The sequence below is a fragment of the Procambarus clarkii genome, chromosome 18, assembly GCF_040958095.1.
Source record: "Procambarus clarkii isolate CNS0578487 chromosome 18, FALCON_Pclarkii_2.0, whole genome shotgun sequence".
NCBI lineage: Eukaryota > Metazoa > Arthropoda > Malacostraca > Decapoda > Cambaridae > Procambarus > Procambarus clarkii.
Window position 1 is genome coordinate 33788345 of NC_091167.1, and position 20199 is coordinate 33808543.

Sequence of the window (20199 nt, forward strand, 5' to 3'; positions counted from 1 at the left end):
GCCGAAGTATTCATCAATTTTAACATGCTGTTCATTGAACAAATTCACAAGGGCCGTGACGAGGATTTGTTCATTTGATGCATCACGTTAGTGTGATTTCTGTGTGTAATGCTGTTTATTCATAACAGTAATTTTTTAAATATTAATTAGTGTTATGTATTGGCCTTATTGTGCATATTTAGGCATAAGTTAGGTGTTAAGGTTCTGTTGGGGCTTATTCGTGGAACATGTACCTTTCGAGTCATGGGTTCGAGCATGGTCCAGCTATTCCTTGTAAACATTGCTCGAAAAGGTTGTTAATCTGGCAATCGCTCCCTATTTATGAATGATAAAACACTTTACACATGAGTCAACTGATTACGTTTGAACCTTTTTCTTTTTATTTGAAGTGTTCCACTCTCTTCATGGGTTAGAGTCGCTCCTGTCTAAATTCTTTACCCGCGTACTACAAACACATATAACTGCCAGCAGACCTAAAATATTTATCTTAAAATATCCTAGGCTTAACACACGTAAAATTATATTATGCAATAATATTTATTTATATATGAAAATATATCGTTATTGGATACACAATGGACTGTTATATTTTATAAATGAGTCTTTGGGGCTTGGCCTCAGGTTGAACGAGCATAGCCAATGGATGGTTTGTATTTGTAATTCACAATATGTTAAAAGGGATGAGTGCATCTTGGGGGGGATTCCCGCTGCTTGAACGAGCTTGGCCTGAAGACTGATTTAAATAATTGCCAACAGAATCTGAACAACCTAACCTAACAGCGGCCTAACTATACACACAATTCTGAAACTTAATGTGACAAATTTATGACATAATACCGATTTCTGAATACAATTTACCAATAGCACAAATATTCTGTACAATCCTATAATGCAAAGGAAATTTGAACCAAAGTTCATGTACAGGGCTAACAATAAGGCACTTATTGTTAGGCATAAAAGACAGTAATTTTAACTACAATAAGGCATAAAGGCATTAACTAAGTAACTAAAATAAGGCATAAAGGCATTAACTAAGTAACTACAATAAGGCATAAAAGTCAGAAAATGACTTTTATGAAGAAAAACGGCTTCAGTCTTCTTTAAAAAATCCTACTCAGCATGAAGCCAATTATGGTGATCCCTGTCTCGGCTTCACAATTCTCCAGAAAAATTGCGTGCAGCGCCTCGCTAATGCTGACTATTTGCGGCGGTCGCAGCGCCTCGCTGATGACAATAATAAACAATATCAATAATAGACAAACTAGGAGCAAATAAACCAAGACCTCACAGAAATATGCTGGGGAGAATAACTAGAAAATGCAAACGTGAACCAGTGCCTGGAAAAAATAAGCTCAGTAGCACTAGAAATATGCTCAAACTGCATATCCCTAAGAAAAAAGCAGAAGAGATGCAGATTGGAACGAGAACGTCGTTCCCTCTATAGGCGAAGAAAACGAATCACGGAACAACTTGAGAGTCGCACCCTATCTTAAGAACGACTAAGAAGGCTAGGTAGAGAAATAAAAACGATTGAACTAAAGCTACAAGAATCATTCGAAACCCAGGAGAGGTAAAGAGACCAAAAGGCGCTAGGTGAAATAGAGAGAAATCTGAAATATTTTTTCTCCTATGCAAAATCAAGATAAAAAAAATCACATCTAGTATCGAGCCCCGGCGAAAGGGAGATAGAACGTTCACAAATGACAATAAAGAAATGTGAGAAATACTGAGGTATCAGTATGACTGTTTTCAGCGAGCCACTAAACACACTGAAGATTGATAATCCAAATGAATTCTTCATGAATGTGATGCCAACATCAAATCATATATTAGATGTCACCCGATCTATAATGGATTTTGAAGAAGCCATAGACAGTATGCCGCTGCACTCTACACCAGGCCATGATTCTTGGAACTCTATATTCATCAGGAACTGCAAAAAAAAAACATTATCGCAGGGCTTTCACATTCTTTGAAGACAGAGCCTAAATACTGGCGTTATCCCTGACATAATAAAAACAGCGGAGATAGCACCACTCCATAATGGAGGAAATAAGGCAGAGGCAAAAAATTACAGACCGATTGCACTAACCTCACATATCATAAAACTCTCTGAAAGAGTGCTAAGACGTAAGATCACATAATATATGGAATCACAGCAGCTCCATAACCCTTGGACAGCATGGTTTTAGAACAAGGTGTTCTTGCCTATCACAGTTGCTGGACCACTATGACATGGCATTAGATGCCATGGAAGACAAACAAAACGCTGACATAATCTACACAGCTTTCGCAAATATGATTATGGTGTTATTGCATACAAAATGGATTCAAAAGGAATTACCGTAAAAATGGGCAGACGGATCTACAATTTTCTGACTAACAGAACCCATTGTGTCAACAAAATAAAATCTGATCCATCAACCGTGAAGAGCTCAGTCCCCCAGGGAACTGTGTTTGCTCCATCACTTTTTCTCATCCTCATATCGGACATAGACAAGGACACAACCTATAGTATTGTATCATCCTTTGCAGATGACACTAGGATTTTTATGAGAGTAGACAACATAGAGGACACGGCAAACCTCCAATCAGATGTAAATCAGGTCTTTCTATGTTCTACAGAAAATAATATGGTGTTTACCGAAGATAAGATCTTGCGCTATGGAAAAAAATTAAAATATAAAAACGGAAACCACGTACAAAATGCAGTCAAAACATAACATAGAACGAAAAGGCAATGTAAAGGATTTGGGTGTACTCATCTTGGAAGACCTTACCTTTAAAGAACACAATAAAGTAGCCGATACATCGGCAAGAAAAATGAACAGTTGGATACCAAGAATCTTTCACACTAGAGATGCTAAACCAATCATGATACCTTTCAGGACGCTAGTGCTCTCTAGAGTGGAATACTGTTGCACAATGACAGCCCCTTTCAAAGCTGGAGAAATTGCTGACCTGGAGAGCGTGCAGAGATCCTTTACTACTAGAATTCACTCAGTAAAACATCTAAACTACTGGAACCGACTAAAATGCCTAAATCTGTATTCTCTAGAGCGCAGGCGGGAGAGATACATAATAATTTACACGTGGAAAATAGTAGAGGGACTGGTCCCAAACCTACACACAGAAATAACAATCACATGAGACCAGAAGGCATGGCAGGATGTGCAGAATACCAATGTTGAAAAGCAGAGGTGCAACAGGTACTCTGAGAGAGAACTCTTATCAACTAATGTTGATAAGAGTTCTCTCTTATCCGAGGCCCGAGACTATTCAACACGCTTCCACTACACATAAGGGGCATAACTGGCCGACCCCTCACAGTGTTCAAGAGAGAACTTGACAAACTCCTCTAAAGGATAAATGATCACCTAGGCTGTGACTCATACGTCAAACTCCGAGCAGCCGCGTCCAACAGCCTGGTTGACCAGTCCAGCAACGAGGAGGCCTGGTCTACGACCGGACCGCGGGGACGCTAAGCCCCGAAATCATCACAAAGTAACCTCAAGGTAACGTTAACATCAATTACACTCTCTTTTTTATCATTGATATTATACGTGGCCAATATTTCAACCCGTTCTCCTGAATAGTACATCTCATTTTGATGTATAATTTCCCTACGGCCAAAAATTGATGTACTAAAAGTGGTAGCGGCTCGTGAAACTGAAGTGATGCCCCATTTTTTGTTCGTGGGTCATAGGGATAGGTTAGGTTCGAGCAATTTAGCACAACAGTTTAGTGACGTTAAGAACCTTCGATTGATAAGGATTAAGCCATCCAAGAGGTGGCACGGGCATGAATAGCCCGTAATAAGAACCTTCGGGAGAACTGGGCTGAATATCTTCCATCCTGTCTCCAATTTCGTTTGCTTTTTTTTTGAGAGAGAGAGAGATTTATAATTATTTGCGTACAATATTGTTGTATTTACCTATTAACCATTGAAAGCTACAAGAGTTCGGAACTGAAAATTCTAATCTCTATTATTTCTGCATCCTAAGAGGAGGGTTTTCCTACCCGGAGGAAGAAAGTGAGGGAAGCGTTTCCCCTAGTCATCCCTACCCTGCCATCTGTCATCTGCCCAGGGGCCAGATTCACGAAGCAGTTACGCAAGTACTTACGAACGTGTACATCTTTCCTCAATCTTTGACGTCTTTGGTTACATTTATTAAACAGTTTACAAGTATGAAAACTTCCCATCAACTGTTGTTATTGTTATAAACAGCCTCCTGGTGCTTCGGAGCTCATTAACTCTTCAATAATTGTAAACAAAGCCGCCAAAAATTGAGAAAAGATGTGCAGGATCGTAAGTGCGTGCGTAACTGCTTCGTGAATCTGGCCCCTGGGAGTCTAACCTGGGAACGCTTGCATACGAAGGGATGAAAGTGTATGTTACTCTGCACCCCAAACTCCTTAAAATAATTCTTATATTATTAACATAGACGCATATGCATTTATGCGGCTATCATAAGCTGTATGAAGAGGTAAGCTGTAAGTTCGAGTCCCAGCCGAGGCAGAAACAAATGGGCAGAGTTTCTTTCACCCTGACGTTCACCTAGCAGTAAATAGGTACCTGGGAGTTAGACAGCTGTTACGGGCGGCTTCCTGGGGGGTGTGAGTGTGTGCGTTAGAGAGAAAAATCAGTTTCAGTTTGAAATGCAAACTTCAAATTTGAAAATGCAGCATCGTTTCGAAAGATTCTCTGGATAGCCGAAGATTGACTAACATCAATCAATGGGCTGTCGGTATGACGTCTCAGTTATACCTGAGACGGTATGAGTCTCAGCCTGGTTGATCATTTATCCTTTGGAGGAGTTTGTCAAGTTTTCTCTTGAACACTGTGAGGAGTCGGCCAGTTATGCCCCTTATGTGCAGTGGAAGCGTGTTGAACAGTCTTGGGCCTCTGGTGTTCATAAGAGTTCTCTCTCAGGGTACAAGTAAGCCTTGTCTCACAGCAGCCTGTCCTCCTGATTTGCCACAACGTACAAAGTACAGAGGACTAAATCAACTAGAAACGCACGAACCCAAGTAACCCACCAAACCTATTAACCTCCCGACGAATACAGACAGACGCATTTAACCAGGTAACATACAGTGGCCAACTATTTATGGGTTACTCCTTCAGATCACGAGAGAGAAGGTGAATTGCAAACTTGGAGGTACATCATACCGACATCAAAGGGTTCTAATTTAAAATACACTGTTACTCGCAGTGAGTAGGATTCGAACCTACGCGGGAAGATCCCATCTGATTTCTAGTCAGACGCCTTAACCACTCGGCCATCACTGCATAGTATGTAGGGAGAAAATGTAATTATTTAATTAAATTGTTGAGCTTTTGTTTAATTCGGAGTCGGGGATGAGGGGGGGGGAGGATAAGGGAGGGAGGAGGGAACTATCAGGAGAAAGCGCCAGACCATTAGGGGAAGGGGCGGAGGAGAGAGAGAGGCTGCTGCTGGGGTGTGACGTGGGACACTGGGGGAGGCTGGGGTGTGACGTGGGACACTGGGGGAGGCTGGGGTGTGACGTGGGACACTGGGGAAGGCTGGGGTGTGACGTGGGACACTTGGGGAGGCTGGGGTGTGATGTGGGACACTGAGGGAGGCTGGGGTGTGACGTGGGACACTGGGGGAGGCTGGGGTGTGACGTGGGACACTGAGGGAGGCTGGGGTGTGACGTGGGACACTGGGGGAGGCTGGGGTGTGACGTGGGACACTGGGGGAGGCTGGGGTGTGACGTGGGACACTGGGGGAGGCTGGGGTGTGACGTGGGACACTGGGGGAGGCTGGGGTGTGACGTGGGACACTGGGGGAAGCTGAGGTGTGACGTGGGAGGCTGGGGTGTGACGTGGGACATTGGGAAAGGCTGGGGTGTGACGTGGGACACTGGGGGAGGCTAAGGTGTGACGTGGGACACTGGGGAAGGCTGGGGTGTGACGTGGGACACTGGGGGAGGCTGGGGTGTGACGTGGGACACTGGGGGAGGCTGGGGTGTGAGGTAGGACACTGGGGAAGGCTGGGGTGTGACGTGGGACACTGGGGGAGGCAGGGGTGTGACGTGGGACACTGGGGGAGGCTGGGGTGTGACGTGGGACACTGGGGAAGGCTGGGGTGTGACGTGGGACACTGGGGGAGGCTGGGGTGTGACGTGGGACACTGGGGGAGGCTGGGGTGTGACGTGGGACACTGGGGAAGGCTGGGGTGTGACGTGGGACACTGGGGGAGGCTGGGGTGTGACGTGGGACACTGGGGGAGGCTGGGGTGTGACGTGGGACACTGGGGGAGGCTGGGGTGTGACGTGGGACACTGGGGGAGGCTGGGGTGTGACGTGGGACACTGGGGGAGGCTGGGGTGTGACGTAGGACACTGGGGGAGGCTGGGGTGTGACGTGGGACACTGGGGGAGGCTGGGGTGTGACGTGGGACACTGGGGGAGGCTGGGGTGTGACGTGGGACACTGGGGGAGGCTGGGGTGTGACGTGGGACACTGGGGGAGGCTGGGGTGTGACGTGGGACACTGGGGGAGGCTGGGGTGTGACGTGGGACATTGGGGGAGGCTGGGGTGTGACGTGGGAGGCTGGGGTGTGACGTGGGAGGCTGGGGTGTGACGTGGGACACTGGGGTGTGACGTGGGACATTGGGGTGTGACGTGGGACACTGGGGGAGGCTGGGGTGTGACGTGGGACATTGGGGTGTGACGTGGGACACTGGGGGAGGCTGGGGTGTGACGTGGGACACTGGGGGAGGCTGGGGTGTGACGTGGGACACTGGGGTGTGACGTGGGACACTGGGGAAGGCTGGGGTGTGACGTGGGACACTGGGGTGTGACGTGGGAGGCTGGGGTGTGACGTGGGACACTGGGGTGTGACGTGGGACTGTGGGATAGGCTGGGACTACAGTATCCGGATCCATCAAAGGAGCCGGTCAGCGCAAAAAATAGAACATCAGCTGTTATTCAGACCATATATCCGCGGGTGCTTCATGTGAATGAGAAGTTACCCCTTGGGGCGTGACCGTGGCTCACCTGCCTGCTGGACCCGGGGTTCGAACCCCCTCCTCCTCCCCCCCGTCCCTAATATAAATGCTGTGGACGATGGAATTCATAAAACTTCACAGCGCTTTTTCTGTGTATCTTTTTTCTGTGTGTGTGTGTGTGTGTGTCGTTGGTAATTGTTGATGCAGTGCATCACGCAGCCCGTGTGTGTGTGTGTATGTGGGAATGGATCTCTAGCATGTATTAACGACTTGGGTGAGCTCTGTCTCTCTCTCTCCAGCTCTATGGATCTCTAGCATGTATTAACGACTTGGGTGAGCTCTCTCTCTCTCTAGCTCTATTCCATCCTCTATTCTTTCCATCCTGCGTTCTGTAATCCATTCTTTTTCGTTCGACTTCGGTTTTTTTCCCTTCCATTCTGTTCCTTCCGACCGCCTCACTCCATCTACTCACGATGAGTTTGGGAACTGCATCTCGCATGGGGGGCACCTGGCCTCCAGGCGGTTTAATTTATTCCTCACTCTCCACTCCCTCTTGCAGCGTATAACATCCACTCTACTGCACCCTTCCATTTACTGCTCGATTTTACACCCGACATCAACTACCTTCCACCCTTCCCCGTGAAATTTTCTTTTCCTTACCCTGAATTCAGGGTAGGTAAAATTTCCGTCCCTGAATGAGTCACTTGAGATTTCTAAATGTAGATGAAATATTGGTGAAATTTATATTTTAACTCGCTCCATATACCAGCTAGTTGCCTTAGAGAGCAGTACCTCCCAGCCAAAACTTCCCTCCAACTTAAGCCCTCACTCTAAAACCCTCATAACTGTCTAATCACCTTTTTATCTCCTATCTTCGGCATCACTGTCTTCTATCGTTTCAACGATTGTTAAGATGGTCTCCTGAAAGTTAGGAAACGCAGTTCAGGTAATAAAGATACATTATTTTATCTTTTAGTTATCCATTGGCTATTGTCCCCTGAGTACTGTTTTTAATTGTGTGTGTGTACTTTTCTGCCATTAAGGTACTCCCTTTCCCAGTTCACCGACTTCCCTGTAATCCCTGATGCCTCTCCATTGCCGCCACCAGCCTCTACCGAGGAACGGTATCAAATGTTGGCTGACAATCTGGGAAAACACTGACTACCCTAGTAACATTTTCTCCTGTCTTATTGTAATAACCTTAAAACTTTAGAAAAAAATTATCAGACATGAATTTTCCTTTCTAATTAAGTCATGGTGTTCTCTTGTTACAAAGTTGGTCCTCTGCATGTGTTCCATTGTTCTCAAACTTATTACTTTCTCCAACACTTTACACGGAATACTTGACAGTGATTTGATCAGTAATTTTACGCCTCCTGTCTGTCCGCCCATTTTAAAAAAATGGAATTAGTTTTGTCTTTTTCTAGAATCCTAGAATTTTTTAATTGTATTTAACATTGATAGATTCCTGCAGGTATTGTTTGTATCTATGCTACTGTGACGACTGATTTATCCAGTTTCTTCTGGCCACCTTTCATCTAGCCAGCTTGGTCTCTATGTTGGTTATTTTATAAAGGCTTAAGATATTCTACTGAGTATCTGCCGCATCTTGTCGTTTTCTGTGAGTATTCTCCATTGAAATTGAAATAAGTTTATTAAGGTAAAATACACACAAAGGGATGAGGTAGGTCAAGCTATTCTCACCCCGTTCAGTACATCGTGTTAATACATACATAGACGCACATCACAAACAATAAACATATTACCGAACATTCTGAGAGATAAACATATATATTTCCTCCTTTACACAAGTAGTATAGTATCAGACGTACTCATTGTCTCCTCCACGTGATCACACGGTCTCTTATTGTTGTTTCGATTCTAACATGACAATAAAACAGTTCTGGGTTGGCTCTTAGCGTCTGCTGTCACGTTGTTTTGAAGTTGTCTCACACTTTCTTTCCCGACTCGGGTGTATTCGTTTCAGGCTCTCTATAATGCCTCACTACTGTCCCACGTTCCTAGTTCTATGTACTTTTTTCTGTGTGTTTTTTGTATTTTCTTCGGCTTCCCGACATTGCCTATTAAACAAGGGGTTTTACTTTGCTTTCTTCGACCACCATGTTCGTGAATGGGATGAAATGCTCCGTTGCATCTACACACTTCCTAGTAATAAATTCCATCATCTTATTTGTTGTCTTTCCTTCCAATTCTTTTTCCCATTGAACTTCACCTAAAAAGTCCCTCACCTTACTGTAGCCCAACACCTTTAATCTCTCATCATCCACAACGTGTTTCATGATTTATCCATCTCTTTCAGTTCCACTATGAACTGAAGCGCGATAATGCAGTATCCAAGTCCATCTTTGCCAGCATCAACGTTGCCAGCCTCCCTCTATCTCCTGGTTGCCAGGGCGACTCTGAGAATGGGGGGGACCCACTGTGCGGCCCCCATACTGAAACGAAATCTGTTTGGGCTGAGGAACCCCCTGCAAGTGACAGCCCACACAGCCGGAGCATATCAAGTCCTGGTGTCAGGCACCACACAGCTCCGGTTAAGCTGGATTTTACAAATGCCTTCAGACTAGTCACAACAGATGCTGCGCTCCGGGCTGCGGGAAGTCATTTCTCTTCCCTTGGTCCATTTACCCTGTCATACTACAGCGGCGCCCACTTTTCAACGAACCTGAAATGAATTCGTGTGATGTATTGAACCTGGTGGTCTCACCGCCACTACTGAAGTGGCAATATACCTCACTGCCACTATTTAAGGGGCACTATACTTCACTGCAACTGTAACAGGATCGTCTTATATCTCTATAAGAGTGGCAGACAGCTGGTGGGAGGCTTCGTGTGAGCAGATCTTTCCCTGGGTGTACCAGCTGGTCCTCCCCTTGGTGTACCAGCTGGTCCTCCCCTAGGTGTACCAGCTGGTCCTCCCCTAGGTGTACCAGCTGGTCCTCCAGTGAGTGCCAACTGGACGATGCCACCACCGCGCGGGGGCGGGAAATCGTGCTTCACAAATTTACGAGTCTGCACCGTCAGTTTTGTTTTAATAGGGTCGGAGACCCTCTGGTCCTCGGGGTGGTGGTGGTGGGGGCTAAGGAACCAAAATAGTTTTCAAAGCGTTGGCCCCTATACAACGTTATCCTTCTATGATATGTTTACGGTAAAATATAAGCAATAGCGTTGTTACGACTGTGTGCTCCTGACTGGAACCAGAGACTGGAGAGTTTACATGCTTCAAGTATCGTAGTAATGCCTCTCGATCTCTCTCAGGAGTACCGGGGAGATTCACTACATCTAACGGGCCATTATCCGGTATCATTTCTAACCAGTTGACGGTATTTAATACAATAGTAAGTGTTAAGTCAGAGGACAATATTAAAATGCATTCGAGAAGAAGCTAGAAGTGTTAGGAACTTATTGTTCCAGTTTCTTGAGTGTAAGAGTCTTCAGTAAGTTAACTAGAGATGCTTCTAGCAAAGGACTGGTCAAAAAAACAGTTTAAATATCATAAAACAACAAATATTGGAGGCACAGCAGCGGCCAGGACTGTGACCATCGTGCGACCAAGAGAGCAACGCAGTAGGGGTCGCTTCTCTTGTGTTGGTTTGTAATTTATAATGAAGGAGGGAGCGTAATATGAGCAGGAGGGTGTCGCAGCTCATGTGGAGGGAATTTATAAATGAGACTGTGAGAAACAGGAGATAAGTGGGATGGGAAGAGAGTCAGGGAGAAATAACTATGTCAGCAAATTAAAAGTGGAAATGAGTATGTGGTCTGTGTCAGAGTACTTACCAGCCAGGCGTCTCCAAAGCTGTTCCTCTGAGGACGGTTGGTACTAAGATTGCATGCGAGTCCTCGTAAAAATCCTTATTCATGTATTCTTGCCAAAGTGATACAAACTGAGAGGGGTAATAACGCCTACCTTGTACCCGCGCCGCGGTCTCTCACCAGACCTCCTGGTCTGTGGTCTGGAGTGTTTTTGTAACTTGGTGTAAAGTACAAATACACTCTACAAAAAGCTTAAGCTACGCCAAGCATAAAAAACACATCTGAGTGTTTTTTGAGCTTGGTGTAAGACCAAAACATTCTACCTCACATCGTCTTGAGATCTAAGGTCTTTGTGAAGGTTGCATCGCATCGTGATAACGACCTTCCGAAGCTATTGTGGGTAGATCTGTAATGACTGGGTAAGTAAGTAATTATCACAAGAACGCACCAAACCGGGAAGGCTATGTAGCACCACCGCCACAGGTAATGGATTGCCTTCTTTCATATTTGGTCTCGTGGAGCCTGCGCACAATGTGTTGGTATCTGTATGTGAAATAAATGGTTCACTGAAGGCTTCTAAATATAAACCTCATGGGACCCGAAGGCAAGACAATAAAACCTGTTTATATCAGTAAAGTGCCTGATAAATCAGGTGTGGTAAGTAACTGTGAGATATTAAAGGTGCACTTGGGATTAATTAGTGAAGGAGAGAGAGAGAGAGAGAGAGAGAGAGAGAGAGAGAGAGAGAGAGAGAGAGAGAGAGAGAGAGAGAGAGTGAGTGAGTGAGTTCCACTCCTCTAAGTGTGCTGGAGCCTACCTATCGATCGACCAGGTTAGCGAAGAAACGTCAACAATCGGAACCCCTGGTAGTTAAGACAGCAGTAATTGTACTACAGTTACCACGGATTGAATTTAAAAGATTATTGTCGGCTTTTTTTCCGAACAGTGAGTCAATAGGTGACTTGGACCTGCCCCCCCCCCCCCTCCCTCAAACAGTTACAATTTGGCCAGAAGGGCGACACCAAAGTTCTATATTTAGGTTCGTTTCTAGAAGCTATTATTGATCAAGATATACAATTAGAGCCTTAAGCGTCTGTTATCTTGAACCCATATTACAGAATGAGGCCTGATAAGAGGAAGGTATCGAGGAAGGATGGACTGCAACTTGGTCCAGTACAACCCAGCACTTGTAGCTGCAGAACCCAGCACTTGTAGGTGCAGATCCCAGCACTTGTAGCTGCAGAACCCAGCACTTGTAGCTGCAGAACCCAGCACTTGTAGCTGCAGAACCCAGCACTTGTAGGTGCAGATCCCAGCACTTGTAGCTGCAGAACCCAGCACTTGTAGGTGCAGATCCCATGCACTTGTAGCTGCAGAACCCAGCACTTGTAGCTGCAGAACCCAGCACTTGTAGCTGCAGAACCCAGCACTTGTAGGTGCAGATCCCAGCACTTGTAGCTGCAGAACCCAGCACTTGTAGCTGCAGAACCCAGCACTTGTAGCTGCAGATCCCAGCACTTGTAGCTGCAGATCCCAGCACTTGTAGCTGCAGAACCCAGCACTTGTAGCTGCAGAACCCAGCACTTGTAGCTGCAGAACCCAGCACTTGTAGGTGCAGATCCCAGCACTTGTAGCTGCAGAACCCAGCACTTGTAGCTGCAGATCCCAGCACTTGTAGCTGCAGATCCCAGCACTTGTAGCTGCAGATCCCAGCACTTGTAGCTGCAGATCCCAGCACTTGTAGCTGCAGAACCCAGCACTTGTAGCTGCAGAACCCAGCACTTGTAGCTGCAGATCCCAGCACTTGTAGCTGCAGAACCCAGCACTTGTAGCTGCAGAACCCAGCACTTGAAGCTGCAGATCCCAGCACTTGTAGCTGCAGATCCCAGCACTTGTAGCTGCAGATCCCAGCACTTGTAGCTGCAGAACCCAGCACTTGTAGCTGCAGAACCCAGCACTTGTAGCTGCAGATCCCAGCACTTGAAGCTGCAGATCCCAGCACTTGTAGCTGCAGAACCCAGCACTTGTAGCTGCAGGATCCCAGCACTTGTAGCTGCAGGATCCCAGCACTTGTAGCTGCAGATCCCAGCACTTGTAGCTGCAGATCCCAGCACTTGTAGCTGCAGATCCCAGCACTTGTAGCTGCAGGATCCCAGCACTTGTAGCTGCAGATCCCAGCACTTGTAGCTGCAGATCCCAGCACTTGTAGCTGCAGATCCCAGCACTTGTAGCTGCAGATCCCAGCACTTGTAGCTGCAGAACCCAGCACTTGTAGCTGCAGATCCCAGCACTTGTAGCTGCAGATCCCAGCACTTGTAGCTGCATATCCCAGCACTTGTAGCTGCAGATCCCAGCACTTGTAGCTGCAGATCCCAGCACTTGTAGCTGCAGAACCCAGCACTTGTAGCTGCAGAACCCAGCACTTGTAGCTGCAGATCCCAGCATTTGTAGCTGCAGATCCCAGCATTTGTAGCTGCAGATCCCAGCACTTGTAGCTGCAGATCCCAGCACTTGTAGCTGCAGATCCCAGCACTTGTAGCTGCAGATCCCAGCACTTGTAGCTGCAGATCCCAGCACTTGTAGCTGCAGATCCCAGCACTTGTAGCTGCAGAACCCAGCACTTGTAGCTGCAGATCCCAGCACTTGTAGCTGTAGATCCCAGCACTTGTAGCTGCAGATCCCAGCACTTGTAGCTGCAGATCCCAGCACTTGTAGCTGCAGATCCCAGCACTTGTAGCTGCAGATCCCAGCACTTGTAGCTGCAGATCCCAGCACTTGTAGCTGCAGATCCCAGCACTTGTAGCTGCAGATCCCAGCACTTGTAGCTGCAGAATCCCAGCACTTGTAGCTGCAGATCCCAGCACTTGTAGCTGCAGATCCCAGCACTTGTAGCTGCAGATCCCAGCACTTGTAGCTGCAGATCCCAGCACTTGTAGCTGCAGATCCCAGCACTTGTAGCTGCAGATCCCAGCACTTGTAGCTGCAGATCCCAGCACTTGTAGCTGCAGATCCCAGCACTTGTAGCTGCAGATCCCAGCACTTGTAGCTGCAGATCCCAGCACTTGTAGCTGCAGATCCCAGCACTTGTAGCTGCAGATCCCAGCACTTGTAGCTGCAGATCCCAGCACTTGTAGCTGCAGATCCCAGCACTTGTAGCTGCAGGATCCCAGCACTTGTAGCTGCAGATCCCAGCACTTGTAGCTGCAGATCCCAGCACTTGTAGCTGCAGATCCCAGCACTTGTAGCTGCAGATCCCAGCACTTGTAGCTGCAGATCCCAGCACTTGTAGCTGCAGATCCCAGCACTTGTAGCTGCAGATCTAGGCGTTTGTTGCGCTTAAACCTGAAGGTTTATTTAAGTTATGTGTAAAGAGTGACTGGAGGGTCGTCTGATTCACTTGCTATATAAAGTAAGATTACTCGGTACAAGGGTGATCGTATCTCACAAGGATGCAACAGTAAATGTTTAAAGAAGTTGAATGAGAGTAGAACAGGTATAGCAGAAAATCTATTTATTGCTGATACTATGATCTGATGAACCTTAGTGTCCCTGTGGGTTGTATACAAGAAATGTTTGGTTAAGAACGCCATAGAAATGTCCAGAGTTGAAAAGGTCTGTCGATAAAAAGGGGAGTAGCAAGCTTCAGTTGATGATAAGGAAAAGTGAACTTCATGGATATATAGTGAAGGAGAGCGCGGTGTGAATTAAGAAAAGTATGAGGAAGTAAAAGATTGGTGAAAATATTAAAAACAGGAAAAACACACACACACACACAGACTTCATTAGAATGTGTTGTGTGATGTGGAGAGGCGTAAGCAGATGTTGGTAATTGTCGGAGAGCGTAATGAGATGTTGGCAAATACAATAGTAATCAAGTGTTAGGTGCGTGTGGAGAAGTGTAAGCAGGTGAGGCCAGGTTTGAGGATGTGGAGAAGGGGGAAGGGGGGGGGAGGGGAATCTTGAGAGGTTATCTTGAGATGATTTCGGGGCTTTAGTGTCCCCGCGGCCCGGTCCTCGACCAGGCCTCCACCCACAGGAAGCAGCGCGGGACAGGTACCTATTTTTACTGCTAGGTAACAGGGGGCATAGGGTGAAAGAAACTGCCCATTGTTTCTCGCCGGCGCCCGGAATCGAACCCGGGACCACAGGATCATAAGGCCAGTGTGCTGTCCGCTCGGCCGACCGGCTCCCGGGAAGGGGGGATGGGGCCTATATACAACGCCTCGTAGCTTCAAGCAGAAGCGGACGGTTGTGAACAACAAAGAATAATGCAGCTGCATATATAGACGTATTACCACCAGATGTATCGCAACCGGGATAAGCACGCTGGCCAGTGAGTTACCTCTAATCTGTTGGTATCGAGAGTTGTTCTACTATACTCAGAATAGATCATCAAAGATAATGTTACTTTGCCAATCGAAATTCGACATATTTCTTACCGCCAACATGACAGATCTGACAAGTCTTGCTGGGGGAGCTTACAGCGTGCCTGCCCTCAAGACACCTTCATTCTGACAATATTTTTATTTTGCTGAAAATATTTAATTATACTTACTGCTTGGAGACAAATTCGTTGGCCTGAATTGTTGTATTTGTTTTTTCTACGTTGATCTCCTGCAGTAACTTTCATTCCAAATATCTTGTGGTTATTTAGGTGTTCAAATCAGGGTTGTAGATAAAGTTAACTCCAAATACAGATTATCCGGATGTACTGTACGTTGAAACTTGCGAGGCTTGAAAAGGGGGAAGGGGAGGGTGCCTAGGGGATTGGGAAGGGGGGGATATGGGGAGAGAGAACGGGGGGGGGGGAGGGAATGGGTTGTGCAAGCACATAGCGGGTAAAGATCGGTCAATCCGCAGGTGTGGGCGGAGGTTCGAGGCGCCAACTCCAGAAGCGTGATTGTGGGTGCGTGCTGGAATGGAGTGATTGCAAGAAGCAGGTGTGTGTGGATAGGTGGGATGACCTGACGTAAAATGGGGTCGACAGGTCTGTGAGCAGATGTGTATGTGTCATGGAATTATAGCAGGTGCTGCAGATCTGTAATAACAGAATCGACAGGTGTGGGACAGATGTGAAATGGAGTCGAATGGTGTAGGTTGATGTAAACTAGCATCAGAAGTTTAAGGTCAACACTTACAGATGTGAGCAGTCAGTTAAATAAACCAGCTGGAGGACAGCTGGAGCCAGGTGTGTGACAGCTGGAGCCAGGTGTGTGACAGCTGGAGCCAGGTGTGTGACAGCTGGAGCCAGGTGTGGGCCAGCTGGAGCCAGGTGTGGGCCAGCTGGAGCCAGGTGTGGGCCAGCTGGAGCCAGGTGTGGGAAGCTAAAAAGTCAGGTGTGGTAGAGCCCTCCTTGACACGCATTACGACCCCCTGTGGGTGAAAGCTTCCTCGTAAATTCACTTCTTTATTGCCTGGCCTGAGGAGGCAGAGGGAGCTAGGGGACAGGCGGAAGGGCAAGGAGAAGAACGCGTGAATAGAAGGAACGGGAAGATATAGATAGAGAAGAAGAGATAAGGGGGGGGGATGCACGAATAAACGCTTAGCGAAATTGAAAACGATTGGGCAGGGCCCCCCCCCTCAAGAAAGAAGGATAGCAGATGCTTGTATTCAAGATAACAGCAGAGTGAGATAACGTGAGATAATATGATTCAAATAATGGAATGGGGCGAAAATAAAACGAGAGAGAGAGAGAGAGAGAGAGAGAGAGAGAGAGAGAGAGAGAGAGAGAGAGAGAGAGAGAGAGAGAGAGAGAGAGAGAGAGAGAGAGAGAGAGAGAGAGCGAGAGAGAGAGAGAGAGAGAGAGAGAGAGAGAGAGAGAGAGAGAGAGAGAGAGAGAGAGAGAGAGAGAGAGAGAGAGAGAGAGATGGATGTGCAGAAACCGCCCGTATGGACTCGTTCTTGGTCATTACAACTAGCTACTCGACGAGACTTGCTACGCCCACCACAGTAGACTGTTGTACGGGGGGAGAGGGGGGAGGGGGAAAGGGGAGGGGGGAAGGGGGTTGTGATGGAGGTAATTAGTGTCCGGACGGCATCCTCAGCCCCCATAATTATGTGGCTGCGAGCCTCTGGTGTTCATCAGATTCTACCCGTTACTTGGGGCTCTGACTGAAGCTTGCGGATAATTAATGGAGTTCATCAGTCTTTGAATATGACTACTATAGGAGCCTTGAAGACTCTGGCCTTAATTACTAAACACTTCCAGTCCCGAGACGTAACTATTAGAGCTTTCCGAACTGTGGACATTACTGTAAAGTCTTCCAAACTGGTAACAATCCTTCTTGGCCCCCCTCGACATGATTACTAGTGTTTCAGGCTTTGGATATAAGTGGTAGCTCTGCCAGGTGTAGGTGTAGATTACTGCTGACTCTTGCTAGCCGTCTTAAAGCTTTCCATTCCCTACTTTTCCTACCTAGATCCTACTAGGGTTTTCCCTGGAGCACGACTCGTCAATTTGTATACAACCAGGTCCCCCAATTACTGGTCGAAGACTGCTTCCTCCTCCTCCTCCTCTGCTGCTAACACCACTATCGGAGTAGAAAAATTTAATGAAGCAAGATATCACTTTTATCGCACCAGACACGGATCTATCACCTCTGGAAAACAATAAACAAGCCCCTCTGTTATTTGGGAATACTGATAAACAACCAGCGATAACGTAATTTAACACACACACACGCACACACACACACACACACACACACACACACACACACACACACACACACACACACACACACACACACACACACACCCCCACCCACCCACACACACACACACACACACACACACACACACCCACACACACACACACTCACACACACACACACACACACACATACACACACAGTTCCATGAAAGCAGTACAGCAGCAAGGCAGACGACCTCTCTCAACCCACGCCTCTAACCGCTCCCCTGCGCACGTTCCCGCCGACCACAGCCTAAGGGAGAGGAGAACCCCTCCCCAGCAGCAGTCATCACCCCGTGCTGCACCTCCCCCCTGCTCCCCGGCCTAGTACCCCCAACATAACACACCATCCTCCTCCACCATTGTCTTGGCTTCGTTGGTATTCCCAGGGCGACTCTCTGTAATACATACGTTCTACCTCCGCGCCGCATGGAGTCAATGTATTTATGCTTGTCTGCTAAAGACGGATGGGTGCATTGATGAATAACTCATGAATGTATTATGAATACATGCATCCATACAGGCCATCATTAACACTTACCATATGTTAAGGCTTGGCAGGTGACGTTATCAAATACATTGTTCACTCGAGGGGGCGCTCCCTGTTATGTGTGTACTCACCTAGTTGTGCTTGCGGGGGTTGAGCTCTGGCTCTCTGGTCCCGCCTCTCAACTGTCAATCAACTACTCTACAGGTTCCTGAGCCTACTGGGCTCTATCATATCTACATTTGAAACTGCGTATGAAGTCAGCCTCCACCACATCACTGCCTAATGCATTCCATCCGTTAACTACTCTGACACTGAAAAAGTTCCTTCTAACGTCCCTGTGGCTCATGTGGGTACTCAGTTTTCACCTGTGTCCCCTTGTTCGCGTACCACCAGTGTTGAACAGTTTATCTTTATCTACCCTGTCGATTCCTCTGAGAATTTTGTAGGTAGTGATCATGTCTCCCCTTACTCTTCTGTCTTCTAGTGTCATGAGGTGCATTTCTCGCAGCTTTTCTTCGTAACCCATGCCTCTTAGTTCTGGGACTAACCTAGTGGCATACCTCTGAACTTTTTCAAGCTTCGCCTTGAGCTTAACAAGGTACGGGCTCCATGCTGGGGCCGCATACTCCAGGATTGGTCTTACATATGCGTGTGCATATTGGTCTTACATGCGTGTGCGTGTGCGTGCGTGCGTGTGTGTGTGTGTGTGTGTGTGTGTGTGTGTGTGTGTGTGTGTGTGTGTGTGTGTGTGTGCGCGCGTGTGCGTGTGTCCCTGTCACTCAGCCAGGTCCTGGACGAGGGCTTGTGGAGTGCTCAACAAACACCACAGGTCGAGAGTCCTAAGCCCTATGCTCTTCAATATACTTATGCACAAACTTATCCATGACATACCTGTACAACCTACGGAAACAGTTATATGTTATGCTGATGATATTTGTATTATGGCACACAGTAAACCAAGGCTACAAATGTTACTTGATGCATTCTCCAAGAAAGTAGTAGAATGTGGCCTCATAATCTCTGTTGATAAAACAAGGGTTCTTATTCCCCATTCTCTTCATGCTAACTATACTATTAATGGAGTGCCCGTGGAGACTTGTGAGTCTTATAAATATCTTGGAGTCGAGGTTAATGATACAAATCTCATCAGCAACCTGCGTAAAAAACTTGTTGAGCGTCTTAAACCTCTCAGAACTCTTGTTGGCAAAGGATTTGGCATTAACATAAAATATGCTCGTAGTTTTTATATTGCCTTTATACGATCTGTTGTTGATTATTATGCCTTGCATCTTCTTAATTTTTCTCCTAAACAATTACAAGGCCTAGATGTAGTACAGAATGATGCCATGCGCATCATCCTGGGTTGTCCTAGAACTGTCAGAATTGTTAACATGAGAAAGGAACTAAACTTACCTTCCATTTACGAAAGAATAGTTCTACTTAGTACTATGTTTTGCGCCAAAACTTTGAAAAATAATGGTCCCCCCAGCTCTATTCAAATTAAATTGAGATCCATTCTAAACAATTCTGACTGTTCCCTCAATCCGCCGCAAAAAGCTCCCTACAGTGTGTGGCTCAGTTGTTGTGTCTATAATCTTCAGAAACTGAATGTATCTCTTAACCCTGATAAAACTGTTCACTATATTCCCCCTTGGAAAGATGTGGAGGTCTCTCTGCATTATACTCCCATCAGTGTAAAACAAATGTATAACACTGACATTTTGAGATGTATAACATTAGAAGCTATTGACAGTCATCTTCAAATTCTCAAACCGACTGAATCCTATGCCTTTACTGATGGCTCTGTGCAGTTAGGCACTGGTAGAACAGGTTGTGCATGTGCAGTGTATAAAGGGAATGAAATGATCATGACTAGTACACAGAGATTGAACAACTGGGCAAGCACGACACAGACCGAGCTATTGGGTATTTATCTAGCCACTGAATACCTTAAGCTCAATGGTGGTGGAGTTATTTTCTGTGACTCTAAAAGTGCTCTGCAGTCCTTAAATAACCCATCACAATGTATGTCGGAAGTAGCTTGTAATATTAAATGGAATGTAATTTTTGCCAATGATAATAATTCTTGTATAAAATTTGTGTGGATCCCATCCCATGTTGGAGTTGAAAAACATGACTTTGTAGATCAATTGGCCAATGAGGCTTGCAGGAAAGAAAACATTGATTATGATTTTGGACTATCTAATGCAGTTATTAGAAACATACAAATTAAAGAAATTAATTCAGATTTAGAAGAACTAAGAA

At 46.5% G+C, this 20199-nt stretch overlaps 1 non-coding gene across 1 annotated transcript; it reads right to left on the reverse strand.

The window, feature by feature from the left end:
* Positions 1-5211: 5211 nt before the first annotated feature.
* On the reverse strand, positions 5212-5293 carry TRNAS-AGA (transfer RNA serine (anticodon AGA)). The gene has a single exon. It is a non-coding gene; the product is annotated as a tRNA-Ser (tRNA).
* Between the last annotated feature and the right edge of the window lie 14906 nt (positions 5294-20199).